The sequence below is a fragment of the Humulus lupulus genome, chromosome 7 (assembly GCF_963169125.1).
Source record: "Humulus lupulus chromosome 7, drHumLupu1.1, whole genome shotgun sequence".
Lineage (NCBI taxonomy): Eukaryota > Viridiplantae > Streptophyta > Magnoliopsida > Rosales > Cannabaceae > Humulus > Humulus lupulus.
Genome location: NC_084799.1, coordinates 7,131,154 through 7,148,120, shown reverse-complemented (window position 1 = coordinate 7,148,120; position 16,967 = coordinate 7,131,154).

Genomic DNA, 16,967 nt, shown 5'->3' with positions numbered 1-16,967 from the left:
TCTACTTGGGAGGTCAGTTTGATCAAGCTAAGTCCGTCATCCTCTTAGCGCCACAGTAAAGAGGAAACCAGCGTCCGACTATATGACGTTAATGACAGCGCCATTGGTAGGCATCCCAAATTGTATTTTGTTTTGCATTTTAATCTTTGGTTTGGAACAATTAGTATTTTTAAGTGTTTTTATTTCGTATTTTTATTGTATTTTGTGTAAAGAGAAAACCGTGAAAAGCGTGAAAAGTTGAAAATTTTTAGTTTTTTTTATTAGGGCCGCGACGCACCTTGTTAAGCCGCGGCGCTTAGGGACATTAGCGCCGTGGCGAGGTGCTAGGCAGAGAGCAGCAAAGAAGATTTGAGTTGCATTAGTGCCGCGGCCCCCTATTCCTGCGCCGCGGCTCCTGGGAAAGAAAAGTACATTAGCGCCGCGACGCTAGTGGGTTGCGCCGCGGCGCTAACACGGGCCACCACTTAAATCCGAAAATTTGCCCCAAATTTTTTAGACCCAAAAAAATACACCATCCGCCTCTCTTCATCTTCTCCGCCTCTCCTCCGCCCAAATCACCATACAACCTCCATAACCACCAATATTTCACCCATCTTTCATAATTTCTTCATCCCTTTCCATAAAAATCACTTCCTCCATCATTTTCTTTGTCCCTTTTCACCTAATTTCTTCAAGAATACCATTTTGCCCACTCATTTTAACCCTAATCCGAAAATCCCATCCTCTTCCTCAATATTGCTCATTTCTCCAAGCTTTGGATAACAATGGTGGATTATCAATGGGTTTCTCAATAATGTAAGTGATCTTGCCTCTCATCTTTTCAATTTATTGAGACTCCTTTGGTTATTGGGAAATCTAGTGTTAATTGGGTTTTATTATGGATTAAGTGGTGCATTTTGGTTATTTTTGATATTCTGAAAAATTGGATTGGAGAATTGTGGTTTGTGAAGAAATTTTATGATTTTGGGAAGTGCCAAAAACAAGGGGAGGTGCTGCCAAAATTTCTAGTGATCTTACAAGTTGGTATTTTGGGAGTTATTTCACTCAATGGGGCCAAAGAAGGGTACTGTGAATGCTTCAGGTGCGTCATCGTCTTGCCCTCCTCGTGTCTCAACAAGGGCGGATTATGACACCTCAAGATTTGTGAGCAAAGAGGCTCAAGAGAGGTTTGTGGTGTTGTCAGGGAAACATATTCTTGAAGAAAGAGGTATGGAATTTAGTTCAGAACCCTTAGAAAACCAGCCACTGTATGAGCCTATTCGAGCTGAGATTGCTCGGCGGCAGTGGGACCAATTTGTTGACTGTAATGGCAAGGCTAATCACACGATGACATGTGAATTCCTTGCTAATTGGCCAGAAAAAGAAAATAATGATGTCATGGTGCGGGGCAAGAAGATACCAGTCACTCTTGCAGCATTTAATCAACTGTATGAGGTACCTAACTTTTCCATAGAAGAAGAAGAGTTGCGGGTACTGGGGGCCGATAATCTAGACTATGTTGATATTGCGGAAACATTGGGTTTTCCTGGAGCAAGAATTCATTTGAAGGATGGTGAGCCAAACTATATGTATCGATGTGAACTTAACCAAGTGGCTCGTGCTTGGTGCTATTTTGTGAGTGCCCGTCTGATTCCCAACAATCATTTGTCTGACATCCTTATTGACCGGCTCAAGGTGACATATGCTATTTTAAAGGGGTACAACCTAAACATTGGGAGGTATGTTCGGGAAAGTATCAATCATATAATTCAGGGTACCACTACTGGCGGGTTGGGACATGGCACTTTCATTACTGAACTTTGCGTTGCGTATGGCGCACCTCAATACTTAACTGACATGAAGGTGCCTCCGCAAAAGCCAGTCGGAGTGGCCATGGTGAATCGCCTCATTCCGCCGCACCCCTATGATGCCCCGCAAGTTCCGAGAGGAAGAGGTCGTCGCCGACAAAGGACCGATGATGGTGAGGATGAGCCCGAACTTTTGGGTGGTCACATGGATCCTGCTATGCAGTACACTCATGCTCAGTTGAATTACCTTATTCAGCAAAACATGCATATGCAGACTTATATGGGGCAGCGGAGTGCTTATGATGCAAACCATATTCAGCAGCTGAATAATTTGGTATCTCGGTGGTCTTTGGATGAAGAAGATGAGAATTACTTTGCACTACCACCGCATTTCACTCCTTATGATCAACCACCACCACCCAACCCATTTTGAGGGGTTGTCAGGTAAGTTTCTCTCTTTTTGATTGTCATGTTCACATTGGGGACAATGTGAAATAAAAGTTTGAGGGAGGGGCTTACTTTTATGTTTTAGTTTAGTTTAGTTAAAATTTTGTTGTTTTTTGTGTGTGTCAAAAGTTAAGCCAATGATACGTATAAATGCCGTTGTTGTCACTTGTCAAACGGAAATTGTGTCTAACCGTGTGCTTGATTTGATCACTCTTTGAATTAATTTTGATGCCTTTTGGAAATTTTAGTATATGTTGCAAATGTGAATAAGTGGATTATGCTATACATGTGTTACTTGGGTTAGAGGTATGAATTGATGAAAAAGATAGAACTTGCATTGCTTGCCTTTTGAGACAAAATCCTTGATGACATGTGTTTTGGAATATGATTTAGGCAATCTTTTGGAACGTTTGGGCCTTTCAAGCTTACCCTTATCATTATTATCCCTAGTTCGCCTATTTGTGCCTTAACTTGTTTGATTGATTGTATAACCACTTCATTAAGCCAAAAATGTACCAATTATTATTTTTTCCCTATCCTGTGAATTATGCCATAAGCTTAGAAATAAGTTTGGGGGAACGAATTGTAATTGGGTAATAAAAAAAAAAGGGGGTATTGGTGTAAGTGGATGAACGATGTATTTTTTTCGATTGAGACAAGTGTAAAATGTAAAAGTGCTTGCAACATCACTAAATTTTGATTCCTTATTCAAATAAAAAAAATGAATAATTAAATAAAGTGATGTTGGAGCATTGAGTATGAGTCCTCAATCGATAAGAAGTGGGTGAATTAGGGGATGGTAATTGAATGCAAGGTGGGTTGTTTGATTGGTTTTTGATGTGCTTATGGTATAATGAAGCCTAAATGTCTTTTTTATCCACCTTTACCTAAGCCAAAACGTTATGAACCTTTGAAGTCCTTTTGATTCCATAACATGTGTTGTTGACATTAGTGGAGAAAGGTAAGTGTGCAAGCATATTGAATTTTGGCTAGTGGATTGTTGGAATGAGTGAGGAATATATGGTGCTATCTAGTTATTCAATTGTTATTTGCAAGGTATAATCTAATTTCCAATTGAGGCATTTAGGTTAATTGTTGGAGTTTTTGAATTGAAATTATGGTTGATCAACAGTTGAAGTTTTTTGAGTGATGACGGCGTGGTTTAAATAAGACTGGAGGCTCAACTTGTCATGTCTATTTGTTTTAGTTTAATGTATCATTCCCTTACTCGAGGACGAGTAAGAATAAAGTTTGGGGAGTTTATTAGGCTAATTTTAGCCTACCTTTTTAAGTGTCTTTATCAGTGTCTTTTTAATGGTTTTTGTGTTTTTGGAGCGGATTTATGCTTGTTTTTGCTTGATTTCAGGTTAAGCATATGTTTTGGGCATTTGGAGTGGATTGTGGAGAAAATATGCTAAAGTGAAGGGTTATTAAAGCTTTTGCTGAAATCTTAATTAGGGCCGCGGCACAAGAATTGGCGCCGCGACGCTCTTGCGTATTAGAGCCGCAGCGAGCCCCTTTCCAGAAACCCAAGATTTGGCATTTTCCGAGTAGGGCCGCAGCACAGGAATTGGCGCCGCGGCGCTGGCGTCCGTACACCTCAGAATTTTTAAGGGCAATTTCGTCATTTTGGAAGGATATAGAATGAGGTCTTCATTTTGAAAAGGGGATCGCGATTTTTACAGGGGAGACAGAAAGAAAGAGGGGAAAAAGAAGAGAAGACGAACTTTGGAGCAAGCGGGGGCAATCTGTGACAATTCCCCATCTAGTTTCATTCTCTTTTTCTTTAATTTCCTATGTTATTGTTTATGTTTAGTTTGATTATGGATATGAATATTGAGATTATGAGCTAAACTCCTAATTAGGGATTTGATGGATATTGACTGAGATTATCCTATGGTTAATGCTATTTGATTATTCCTTCTTCCTTGTTTATGTGATTTGTTCATCTTTGTGCTTAATGTATGTTTGAGATTCATCACCTTAAGCATGATTCATGATCCTAATGTGAAATCTGAAAAGTGAATATTAGGAATGCTCTAAATGAATGAACATAGGTTTTGATGCGAAATGAAAGTATTCGCATAGCTTGTGTGACTTGTAGATTATTGCTTAATGCGAATTGTTTGTTGTGATTTAGTACCTAAATGATCTGAAAAGAGTTTAGGTGATTTTATAATCTGTCATCTCGTTGAAGGAAGAAGAATAGTTGACTAGTGTTAACAATTAGGTAATCGAAGAAATTGAAATCATATTCCTATCTTCACATCCATTGTTAAACCCTTATTTTTATTTGTTGATTTTGCTTGTTGTGTTTTCTGCAATTTAATTTAAAAACCAATTTTTATTGTCGCCAAATAGAAATATAAATCCAATTTGGTTAGTACTTGGCTGCAATTCCCTTGGGTTCGACCTCACCTGTGTGAGTACTACTTGTACGATACGTGCACTTGCGTGTATTAAAATACCAGCAACATTATGTTAGGGAACCTAGGGCCTTGCTTTTTAGGATTGGGTTTTATGGTTAGAGTTGGGGTATGAAAGATGGGTATTTTTAGGGAAGTGGCCGATCGGCCACTTAAATTTCTGGGCAAACATGTGGTCCGATCGGACCACATGTACACTCCTCGAACCACATGAATCCACCTCCTCGGACACCCATGTCCGATCAGACATCTTGGGCTGTTGGAGGTGCAAGGCAGCGCAACCGCTCGGACGCCACCCCGCTCGGACCATTGGGCGTGGCACGCCTTTCCTCGGACGTAAGGCATGCTTCTCCTCGGACGCAAGGCACACCACTTCCTGAACTTCCTCGGACGTCTTTCCGCTCGGACGTAAGGCACTAGGCGCACCACTCCACGTTAAGCATCCCTTGGCCTCTCCTTGGTCACATGGCATCCGATCGGATGCCTAATGACCCTTTTCATACTTTGGCCAAGTGTCTCCTAGGACACGCCCTTAGCCCAATTTCACACTTGTATGCATGCGGATGGGCACACCTCTCCTCGGGCGTTTGGCGTCCGACCGGACCTCTTCTTGCCCTGCATGTGTCTCGTAGGATGCACAAGCCTTCATTGGCATTAGGCAATTTTAACCACTTAGGAAATTTCAAATATTTTTAGGCACCTTTAAGCACTAAAACTCTTTTTTCCATGCATGCTTTTTTTTTTTCCACTTAGATAAATTTTTCTAAGTGTAAAAATAAAATTTATTCTTGTTGAATTCTCTCTGTATGGTTACTCACCTCCCTATTTTTTATTTATTTTTGTAGATGAATCGCTCTGATTATAGGGGAAGTGACAACCATACGGACTCCAATACATCCATCCCGCAGTCAATCGAGACTCCTCTAAACAGCGATTCCTCATCAAAATCGTCCACCAGTTGTACTCCAGAGGACTGCCTTCGTCGCTTTAAGCAGATCCTTCCTCGCTCAGCCTTGTATCTCCTCCACGAGGAACAGTTTCTTCAACAAGTTTCTCAGTCGGCGATGAGGGTGAAGAAATCTAACAGACTTCCCCAGGAACAAGATCCACAAGTTGCCCGCAGAGCGGTGCAGAAAGTAGTGGAACGCAGTGATGCCCGCACTGCAACTCCTTCAGGATCACCTTCTCAGAAGTTTGCCACCGTGATCCAGAACTTGGCCATTCAAAAGCCACGGAAGGGTAGAGAACAAGAACCTTCCTGATTCACAGCCCAGCCTTCAAAACTTAATCTCGGGTCGTTCCACAAACACATTGAGGCTTTGGGTTTGAGTGAGGCGAACGTGATATGCCCGGGCCCTCACCAGAGAGCCAACAGGCCCGGTGGAGCATACTGCGCCTGGTCCAGGCATCATGTCCACGCCGGAGCGACACTTCCGCTACACACCTATTTCCGGTCTATAGCGGACTATTTCAATGTCTCCCCATTCCAGATCGCACCGAATGGGATCCAGGCACTGTCTGCGTTGTACATTCTCTACTTCCTGCAAGGTTGGGACGAGCCCACCCCTCATGAGGTGCACTATTTGTTCGACTTCAGGACCAATCCCACCCACAACAACACGGGCTTCTTTCACCTTTATCACAGGCAAAGGGGGACTACATACCTTAGCGGTATCTCTCACAAGTCGAACCCCGGGAAATATTACAGAGAATATTTCCTCACATCAGATATCCAGGCCAACAACTTTGTGTTTACACACGCGGGTCCGTTCCAGCGACCTTTGCCTACTGAAGGGATGTTTGATCGAGCAGAGAAGTTGGCTAGCATGAGTCCTGAGGAGAAAGATGTGAAAAAATTGGTCACTGTAGACTACCTTCAGATGGTGGGCCTGATACCATGTGACCAAGATATGGCGGTAGAAAGTACCACTGGGGAGAACAACACAACTGATCAGTCCAATGCGGGCACAGAGATAGTGACTGACCAGTTTTCTCTTGGGCCATCTCCACTTTCTCGTAGACCTGGCGACCTTGTCATTAGGGAGCCTGAGCCTCAGCGCAGATCTGCCATTCCCGCTCAGTCCGGGAAAGGAAAGGCGATCCAGATTAAGAGAGAACTTAGCTCATCTTCGGACGACGAGGATGAGTTCATCGATCAGATTCTCAACTCAGGTCTAGTGATCATAGGAATATTTTTAATAACTTGGTGATTTAAGACTAATAAAGTAGTTGTAGTAACATGCTTATCTACATTTTATTATATATGTATTTTTTCTAACGAGTCTCATATTTTCCCTTTTTTCAGATCCAGATATGTTCAGGCAGTGTATCGCTCCTTCTGCTCCAAAGAGGAAAGCTAGTGATGGAAGTGGCTCCACGCCCTCGAGGAAGGTTTTGAGGGTAGTGCCGCCCAACCAAGGGAAATAACCCGAGGGGTCGACTACACTCCCGCCGCTGACTCCCTCCTCACTTCCTCCCTCTGCGAGCTTAACTCCTACCCACTTGGCTAGCTCGAGTGAGGTCCTCCGCGCTGCTAGTGGCCTCGGAAAAGAACTACTTGGGGAGATTGACCATGATGCTTCAATGCTTCAAAGCTTCGAATCCCTTCCTCAGCTTAGCATTGAAGTCATCTTAAGAAGAGGGCTTGCTCAATTGATGAATGTAAGTATTTTGTCTTAAGACAATTTGTTATTAATATTTTTACTTGTAATAACCTCCTGTTTTTCATGCAGTCACTTGTTACCATCAGTCACGCTCAGCTTCGAGTGGTTGATTATAAAGAATTGATCAAGGTCCTAAATGATCAACTGGTGGACGCCCAAGCTAGAGTGGAGGCTCTAACTGCTTCGGAGAAAGACTCCAAATCCAAGTTGGAGCAGGCAGAGAGGACCGTGGCTGAACGAGATGAGTCTCTTAGGAGACTTTCTGATGAGAATCAACAGTAGGTTCAAACTAACAAGTCCTTGACCGCTCAACTGGAGAAGCTGACCCATGAGAACGAGGCGCTAGCTCGCGATAATGAGGGACTAATCAGTGAGAATGAAGAGTTGAAGGAAGAGAAGGAAGCTGATATAACCTGCTACAAGGAGGCTTGCTTCATCTGCTTCTATCAGGTATGGAAGCTGAATAAACCTCTCAAGCTCGATTTTCTGACCGATGAGATCCAGGCAGAGGAGCTCGCCAGATGTGAGGCGAGGGCTGCTGAGGAAGCTGCTAATCCCACCGGTCCTGCACCTGCCTCCTCTACACTATCATTCCGAGCGAGAGGAGGAGCTGATGCCGAGGAGGGGGTTGATCAGCCTACCAGATTAGCACGCCAGTGACCCCTCATCCTACTAGGGAGCTCCTGCATGACCAGTCTTAGTTCTACTAGTTTTTATCATAGTTTGTTTTATTTTGTATACTTTTGCTCGGATGATTGAGCTATTTGACACTTGCACTTTACTTTTCTTTTTTTGACTAGCTTTAAACTTTTAAGTCTTTATTGTGAATAGTACAGTTCCTATATGCCTTCAATTTCACATGAGTATTTAGTTTTCTAACTTAGAAATTCTAGACATTTCATAAGTCCATACTAAATATACTTCCTCATGCTCTTATTGCTCTAACATTTTATGAGCATAACTTTTATTATCACACGAATATCTGTTTCTAACTTAAAATTTTAAAAATTCTAAGTTATTTAAGCTTTGTCAAACAAGTTAGCTTAATGGCCTTTTTAGACTTCCAAATTTACAAGTCAGCCCAAAAAACAGATATCTTTGCTCGTGCTCCTATTGCTTGTGTTGAAGTGCAAACCAGTATACCCTATGTGCCCCCCAAGTGATTGAGGGTTGAAAAATCCTTGATCACTTGCTACTTAACCGAATTTGTCTGAGCAATTACTACTCGTGAAACACATAGAATATACAAACATATTTCAGCAGTTGACCACTACAAAAACATGCAATTATTTAAACGTTGGTCCTTCATTTCATGATACCGACCAGTTGAACATTGTCCAGTATATTTGTACACTTAGTTTTATAAGACCTGTTTTGTTTAAATCATAATGACAGTTGAACACTGCCAAGCAAGAATAATCAACACATATGCAAAATTTGTAGCAAGACTCGATCACGCTGCGCGTGATCTCTTTTATTACTCGTAATAATAAATGACAAAACGTGTCTGACAACGAGTTTCAAACAAAATAACATTGTTCAAAATAACATGACTGGGTAGCAAATAACCAGTTCACAAACAAAAAACTTAAATAACAAGTTAAGCACTTGATACAAAGCTACTACTCTGCAAGCAGTATTTATTGATAATATTTCCTAAAATGCTCGCCATTCCAGTAATTCCTGATCAGCTCTCCATTCAACCAAGCAAGCTTGTAGGTGCCGAGTGGCAAGACTTGCTCAATTTGATATGGTCCTTCCCAGTTTGGTCCTAGCACACCAGCTGCTGGGTCTTTAACAAACACCTTTCTGAGGACCAAATCTCCGACCTGGAATTTTTGATCTCGCACTTTGGAATTGAAGTAGCGCGCCACTTTTTGCTAGTGAGCAGCAACTCTCAGGTTTGCCTCCTCTCTTCTCTCCTCGAGGAAGTCCAAGGATTCTGCTAACAACTGATGATTCTCCTCTTGGTTGTACATGGTCCTTCTATGAGATGGTGGGTCTATCTCCACAGGTAACATGGCCTCATACCCATATGCCAAAGAAAATGGGGTATGTCTAGTTGCCGTCCGAGCAGTAGTCCTATATGACCAAAGGACTTCTGGTAATTCTTTCGCCTAAGCACCCTTAGCTCGCTCTAGACGCTTTTTCAGAGTGTCCTTCAGTGTCTTGTTTACCGCTTCAACCTGCCCATTGGCTTGCGGATGGGCTACCGAGGAGAAACTTTTTGTGATGCCATGTCGAGTGCAAAAATCGGTAAATATGTCGCTGTCAAATTGGGTGCCGTTGTCAGACACTATCTTCTTAGGCAGACCATAGCGACATATTATGTTCTTAACCACAAAGTCCAACACTTTCTTTGATGTGATCGTGGCTAATGGTTCGGCCTCAGTTCACTTAGTAAAATAATCTACCGCAACCACTGCAAACTGCACTCCTCCTTTCCCTTTGGGCAATTTCCCGATCAGATCAATCCCCCACACTGCAAAAGGCCATGGACTTTGCATTTGCTTCAAGACATTTGGGGGTGCTCTGGGCACTTTAGAAAATCTTTGGCATTTGTCACACCTCTTCACATACTCCATAGAGTCCTCGTTCATGGTAGGCCAAAAAAACCCTTGCCGCAAGATCTTTTTAGATAGACTCTGCCCCCCAGCATGATCTCCACAGAACCCTTCATGCACTTCAGCTAATAAATTCTTTGACTGGTCGGGGGTTATGCACCTGAGTAGAGGTAGGGAATACCCTCTTCTATACAACACCACATCCATCATGGTGTACCTAGCAGCTTGCCTCATAACCTTCCTTGCTTTATTACGATCATCTGGGAGGGTCCCTTGCTCAAGGTAAGCAATGATGGGAGTCATCCAGGTGTCGGCTATCGTGATCGGCATGGCCTCTTGTTTATCAATGCTCAGCTCCGCCAAGTATTCTACCGGTTTTATATTCAGAGTTTCGACATCTTTTGCAGTAGCAAGCTTTGCTAGAGCATCTGCATTAGAGTTCTGCTCCCGTGGTACTAGCTTGATGGTATACTCCTCTAACTGTGCTAGAAGATCTTTGGTCTTGTTTAAGTATGCCACCATGCGTAAGCCCCTTGCCTGGTATTCCCCCAGCACTTGGTAGACCACCAATTGGGAATCGCTATTTACTTCCACCGACCGAGCACGTACATCTCTAGCCAGTCGCAAGCCTGCTAGGAGGGCCTCATACTCCGCCTCATTGTTAGAAGCATTAAATTCAAATCTCAATGGACAATGAATTCGGTGCTTCTCTGGTGTGACCAATATAATTCCAGCTCCTGAATGATGCTCATTCGACGACCCATCAACAAAAAGTTTCCAAGTAGGAATTTCTTCTTTTTGCCCAGTAACACTCTTTTGCTGGTCGGGAACATCAGTGATTCCGGTACATTCAACGATGAAATCTGCCAAAGCTTGACCTTTAATAGCAGTCCTCGACTGGTACTTGATTTCAAATTGTCCTAGCTCAACCGCCCATTTAAGTAGCCGACCAGACGACTCCGGCTTCTATAAGACTTGGCGTAGAGGCTGGTTAGTAAGGACCTTAATGGGGTGTGCCTGGAAGTATGGCCGTAATTTTCGTGATGCAAGTACCAAGCAATAAGTCAACTTCTCGATCACGGGTTACCGGGACTCCGCTCCTATCAATCGCTTGCTAACATAATACACCGGGTGCTGCACTCTATCCTCCTCTCGTACTAAGGCAGCACTAACAACATGCTCCGTGATTGCTAGGTACAGAAATAGGTCTTCTCCATCAACTGGCTTAGAAAGAACAAGAGGTTGGGCCAAATGCTCCTTTATGGCCTGGAAAGCTTGTTCACATTCTGCAGTCCACTCAAACTTCTTGCCTCCTCTAAGCAGGTTAAAAAATGGGACGCACTTGTCCGTTGATTTCGAAACGAACCTGCTTAGAGCTGCAATCCGCCCAGTCAAGCTTTGCACATCCTTTATTCTAGCTGGAGACTTCATTTCAATGAGGGCCTTGATCTTCTCTGGGTTTGCCTCTATTCCTCGGGAGTTCACAATAAACCCAAGAAATTTTCCAGAACCCACTCCAAATGAGCACTTGAGGGGGTTTAACTTCATGCTGTACTTTCTCAGTATTGCAAAGCACTCCTCTAAGTCTCGCACGTGCCCTTCAGCTTCCTTTGACTTCACTAGCATATCGTCTACATACACCTCCATGCTCTTGCCGATTAAGTCACGAAACATACCATTCACCAAGCGCTGATAGGTAGCTCCTGCATTCTTCAATCTGAAGGGCATGACCCTATAGCAGTATAGTCCTATATCTGTTCGGAAGCTGGTATGCTCTTCATCAGGAGGATGCATGCTAATCTGGTTGTACCCCGAATATGCATCCATGAAGGACAAGGTCTCATGATCAGAGGTTGTGTAACGACCCAATTTCGCTATTAAGGCTTAAGGGCCTTGATTAGCGTGCCAGGAGGGCATGACGGGATTTATGTGTGATTTTAATGATTTAAATGCATGGTTATGATTTAAAGCATGTTATATGACTATTTGTTTATCTGAGATGCATGACTATGTAAGTTAGTATGCATGTAGGCCCGGATCGTGTTAGAAGGGCATAATTGTAATTTTGGCCATGATTGGGCGCAACTGTATTGATATGTGTTGATTGTTGAGGCCACAGTGGTATGTGGATGCATCTGTGCTTTGTGACTCGAGGCGATCCCAGTGAGCAGGCTAGCGGAAAGTGTTGACGGAAATTTATACCCGGCTCGGGGCGAGCCTGGGGGTATAAGCAGTAATTCAGAGAATAGATTGAGATTTATTTTGATGATGGGGAATATTTAATTGGTGGTTTATCAGGTGTTGGAAAGCAACAGGAAAATATTAGAGACGCTTGAGGATTAGCGGGAATTGGGTAAAATGACTAAAATGGCCCTACTTGGACAAAAGGATTTAGAATTAATGGGAAGGGCATTTTGGTCATTTGGCTTTGAGATAGGTTAAATGAGGCTTTATACACTTAGTGGATTTTGTAGAAAAGAGTATAGGCTGAAAAGAAAGAAAGAAAAAGAAAGAAAGAAAGAGAGAAAAACAGATGGGTTTTGAAGGGATCGGTTTGGGGTTCTAGCACCTCTTCTCTTCAAATTTCTTGGGGCAAAGCTTAGTGGAGAGCAAGGATAGGCTTAGCATCAAGGATCTTGGGTTAGATTTGAAGATTTGGCAAGAACACATCAACTCTTGAGGTAAGTTCTTGAGGATTTCAGTTTTAGGGCTTTACTGGTTTTGAGCTGTGTTTTTGAGCTAAATGGATGGGACTTTTGGGGAAAAGCAGGTCAAGCTTTGATGATGATCAAGCTAAGGAGGCTTAGGGTTGAATCAAGGTCGAAATTGCATTAATGGTATGATTTCTAAGACTCTATCTTTGTGGTTTACTTGAATTTCTAGTTTAGGGTTGTTCATGGTAGATTTTGAGTTGTTGGGTTGCTTGAGCTTGGGATTGACTTCTTGGGATGCTTGGGATGAGTGTGAGGTGTGTATAAGTTTGTTTTTGGGCTTGGAAAAGGTTTGGGCAAGTTTGGGGTTGAATTGGTTGAAGGAAATCGCAAGATGCGATTTTCGGGTTCTGCTGGGCTGCAACTAGCGCTACAGCGCTTGTCAGTGAGCGCTAGTCCCTGTTTCTGGAGGGGTGTTCTGCTTGTAGCGCTACAGCGCCCTCTTTAGAGCGCTGTAGCGCTTCACTGTTCACAGAGGTGAATTTTTGGGTTTTTGATGAGGGATTTTGACCTAGGGTTCGGGGCTCGATTCCGCCACTTTGTTTTGGGGATTTGGGACTTCCCGGGGGCTCGGGATTGGTCCCGAGGCTAGGTATTCGGACTTGGGGTTCGGTGTTGACTTTGACCTATGTTTGTGCCTAGGTGTGCGCTAAGGCTCGGGTGGGATCGTGCTCAAGGAGTCAGGTGATCTAAGCTATTGATTGGAAAGGTAAGAAAACTATAACACCCGAGGTTAGGGCATGGCCCCAGATTGTATTATGTGCAAATGTTTAACCTTAAATGAATCATGATGTGTGTGAATGATTATTTCGAATGTACTATATGTATGATTATGATGAAATGAACGGCAAGAGCCGAGTACGGCGTAGGCCGGGGCGGCCGTGGGCCGAGTACGGCGTAGGCCGGGGCGGCCGTGGGCCGAGTACGGCGTAAGCCGGGGCGGCCGTGGGCCGAAAGTAACACCTAGCACATGGGATGCTATAGTCAGGGCGGGGCCCGGTGGATACATGTGTTATGCTATATTCAGGGTGGGACCCAAGGGATACATGAGTTATCCTCGCGGTGAGAACCGATACCCCAGGCTTCGGTAAGGCTCTGGGGCGGCTTGGCCGTGTTTGCTTAGTCTAATGATTGACTTGTTTATTGTGGATTATCTGTTATGATAAACTGTATACATTGCATATGTTATGTTATGCATGAGTTTTCTTGCTGGGCTTCGACTCACGGGTGCTCTGTGTTGCAGGTAAGGGCAATGACCGAATTCAACCAACCATGAGTACGGAGAGCGTGAAGCGGCGCGTACATGTTTGGCCTGCCCGACTGCTTTGGTTGGGGGTTTATTTGAAAATGGCTGTAATAATCTATGATTTTATGATTTATCAACTGTAAACTTATTTCAAGATGTAAATAGTTTTCAAACCTTATTTTGGGATCCCAAATGTTTAATACTAGCAGTTTTAAATGAAACGACGCATTTTCTAAGATTACAGCCTTAAATTTTAATTAGTCACACTTTTGTCTCAAAACCTCGGTTAGCGAGTTCATTGCACACTGTTTTGTCTTAAAAATCACTTAGTAACGGCTCTAAGGAAGTAGGGCGTTACAGGTTGCATCTACCAACTGGTCTATTCTTGGTAAAGGAAAGCAATCCTTTGGGCATGCTTTGTTCAGATCAGTAAAATCTACACAAGTCCTCCACTTTCCATTGGGTTTGGGCACCAACATTGGGTTTATAACCCAGGCAGGGTAGTATGCTTCCCTGATTAACCCATTCTCCTTTAATCTCTCTACCTCCTCCTTAAGAGCTTTTGCTCGATCCTTGTCAAGCAATCTCCTCTTCTGCTGCACTGCTGGATAGCTTTCATCCACGTTGAGCACGTGGCTGATCACAGTTGGTGAGATACCTACCATATCCTTGTGAGACCAGGCAAAGACATCTTGATTCCTTCGCAAGAATTCTATCAGCTGTGCTCTCACCTCTGCTTTCAACTTTTTCCCAATCTTGACCCTTCTCGTCGGGTCATTCTCATCTATAAGGACCTCCTCTAACTCCTCGAACAGTCCCACATCACTTTCATAATCCCCAAAGCGAGGATCAAAGTCCCTTCCCTCGCTTTGGGCAACGCCCTATTTGGTGACTTCATCACCGAATGGGGTCTTTTGCTCTCCTAGACCAAGAGTGCTCTCTTGGCCAGACTCCTCTAACATCTCTTCATCGGTTACAACTGCAAGACTCTGGTCTACATCCATCTCATCTACCTCTTCTCTCTCAACACATACAATCATGTTGTTCTCCTTGGCCTTTTTCTTCGCCTTAGCTACTGAGGCATTATAGCACTCCCTAGCCTCCCTTTGGTCTCCTTGGACACAGCCTATGCCAGCACTGGTCGGGAATTTCATGGAAAGGTGCCAGATTGAAACTACCGCATGCAAGTTGGTGAGTAGTGGTCGACCAATAACCACATTGTAGGCGGACGGGCAGTCAACAATAAAAAACTCAGTCATTACGGTTTCATGCTTGGGAGCTTCCCCTGTCATGATTGGCAGCTTGATTGTCCCAGCTGGTGACAATCCTGCTCCAGTAAACCCATAAATGACTTGAGAGCACGGCTTCAAGTCATTGATAGATAGCTTCATTTTCTCGAAGGAGGACTTATAAATAATGTTTACAGAGCTCCCTGTATCGACCAGACATCTCTTCACCTTCATATTAGCAATTTGGACTGTCACAACAAGAGGGTCATTGTGAGGATACCTCACGTGTTTAGCATCTTCTTCAGTGAAAGTGAGGGACTCACTTTCATATCTTGGTTCTTTGATGGTCGCTCCTCCACCGTCATAACTTCGGAGGTGGATGCCGCACCCAACTCATGATGAAGGGTGCGAGCATACCTCTCCCTCGCCTTGTTGCTATCTCCAGCAAGATGTGGTCCTCCACATATAGTATCTAGTGTGAAGTCCACATGTTCGGGTTGCAAAGGTGGGGACCGTTGCAGCTTGAACCCAGGATTGTTGTTGCTTCCCTCTCCTTGGGTCTTCTTTGCTCGGTACTTTTTTAGCTTCCCCGACCAGAGGAGAACCTCTATCTCATCTTTGAAATGATTACACTCATTCGTGTCATGACCATAGTCTCCTTGGAAGCGACATAATTTGTTCATATCTCTCTTACTCATCTCCTTCTTGATTGGTGGGGGTTTCCGGTAAGGGACCTCTTGATGACTAGCCAAATAGATCTCCCCTCGGCTTGCCGATAGAGTGGTGTAGTTGGTGAATCGAGGTTCATATTTCGTTGGCTTGTCATTTGGTCCCGGCTTAGCCTTCTTCTCATTGTGGCGGTTAAACCCGTTATTCCCACGTTTCTTACTGCCGTTCTGATCATTCCCACCATTCTTGGGGGGATCATTCGACCCACTCGGGTTGTTCAATCCATTTTCTCCCTTCTCAATTGCATCATCCAACTTCATATACTTATCTGCCCGGTCTAAAAATTGTTGTAATGTTGAAATTGGATGACGATGGATGCTGTCCCACAAAGGACTTCGATAAATATTACCGGAAGAGATTGCCACCATCTTCCCCTCATCTCCAACTGCAGTAGCTCGGTTAGCTTCTCTCATGAACCTTTGAATGTAGTTCTTGAGAGACTCATCTTTAGCCTGCCTAATATCCACTAAGTGGTTGGCATAAACAGGAGGGGTTCGGGCAGTACTAAACTGCCTGCAAAACTCCTTCCTAAAACTCTCCCAAGAGGTGATGGAGTCTGGCTTGAATTTCCAATACCACTCCTTGGCAGTGTCTGACAATGTGGTGGGGAAGACTTTGCAGCAGTAGTCATCACTCACCCTGAGTAGCTCTATCTGATCTTCAAACTTCCCAACGTGTCTTACCGGGTCTGCCTTTTCTGTATAAACTGGCAGTACCGGTGCTTTGTATTTCTTTGGTGGTTGAGCTGCTCTAATTCGAGCACAAAAAGGGTTGCCACTCCTGTGGTCCACTGGATCTATCGCAGCTGGTTGTTTTGACAAACTTTGGACTGCTGCTGTCAAAGCATCAAGCTGGGCTTGGATGCCTGGGGCCACTGTTGGGGACTCACTTTCGGGACTGCCTGGTCGGGTGTTCCTATCCGACAAACCATCATCGAGTATTTCTACTCGACTGGTAGGTCGAACTGGCTCTTGCCCTTCGACCGTGACGGTCCTCCTTCTATCGTCAATGACGTCCCTCAGGTCCTTCTGAGCAGTGTGCTTTCCCAACTGGTCGAAAACCGTACTCCGAGTCTTCTCGAAAGGTTTGCTGGGTGGAACGTGCTTCTTGCCTTTGCGCTGGTTAGGATGCCGTGGTGGCCTTCCTGTCTGAGCTGGTCGGTCCT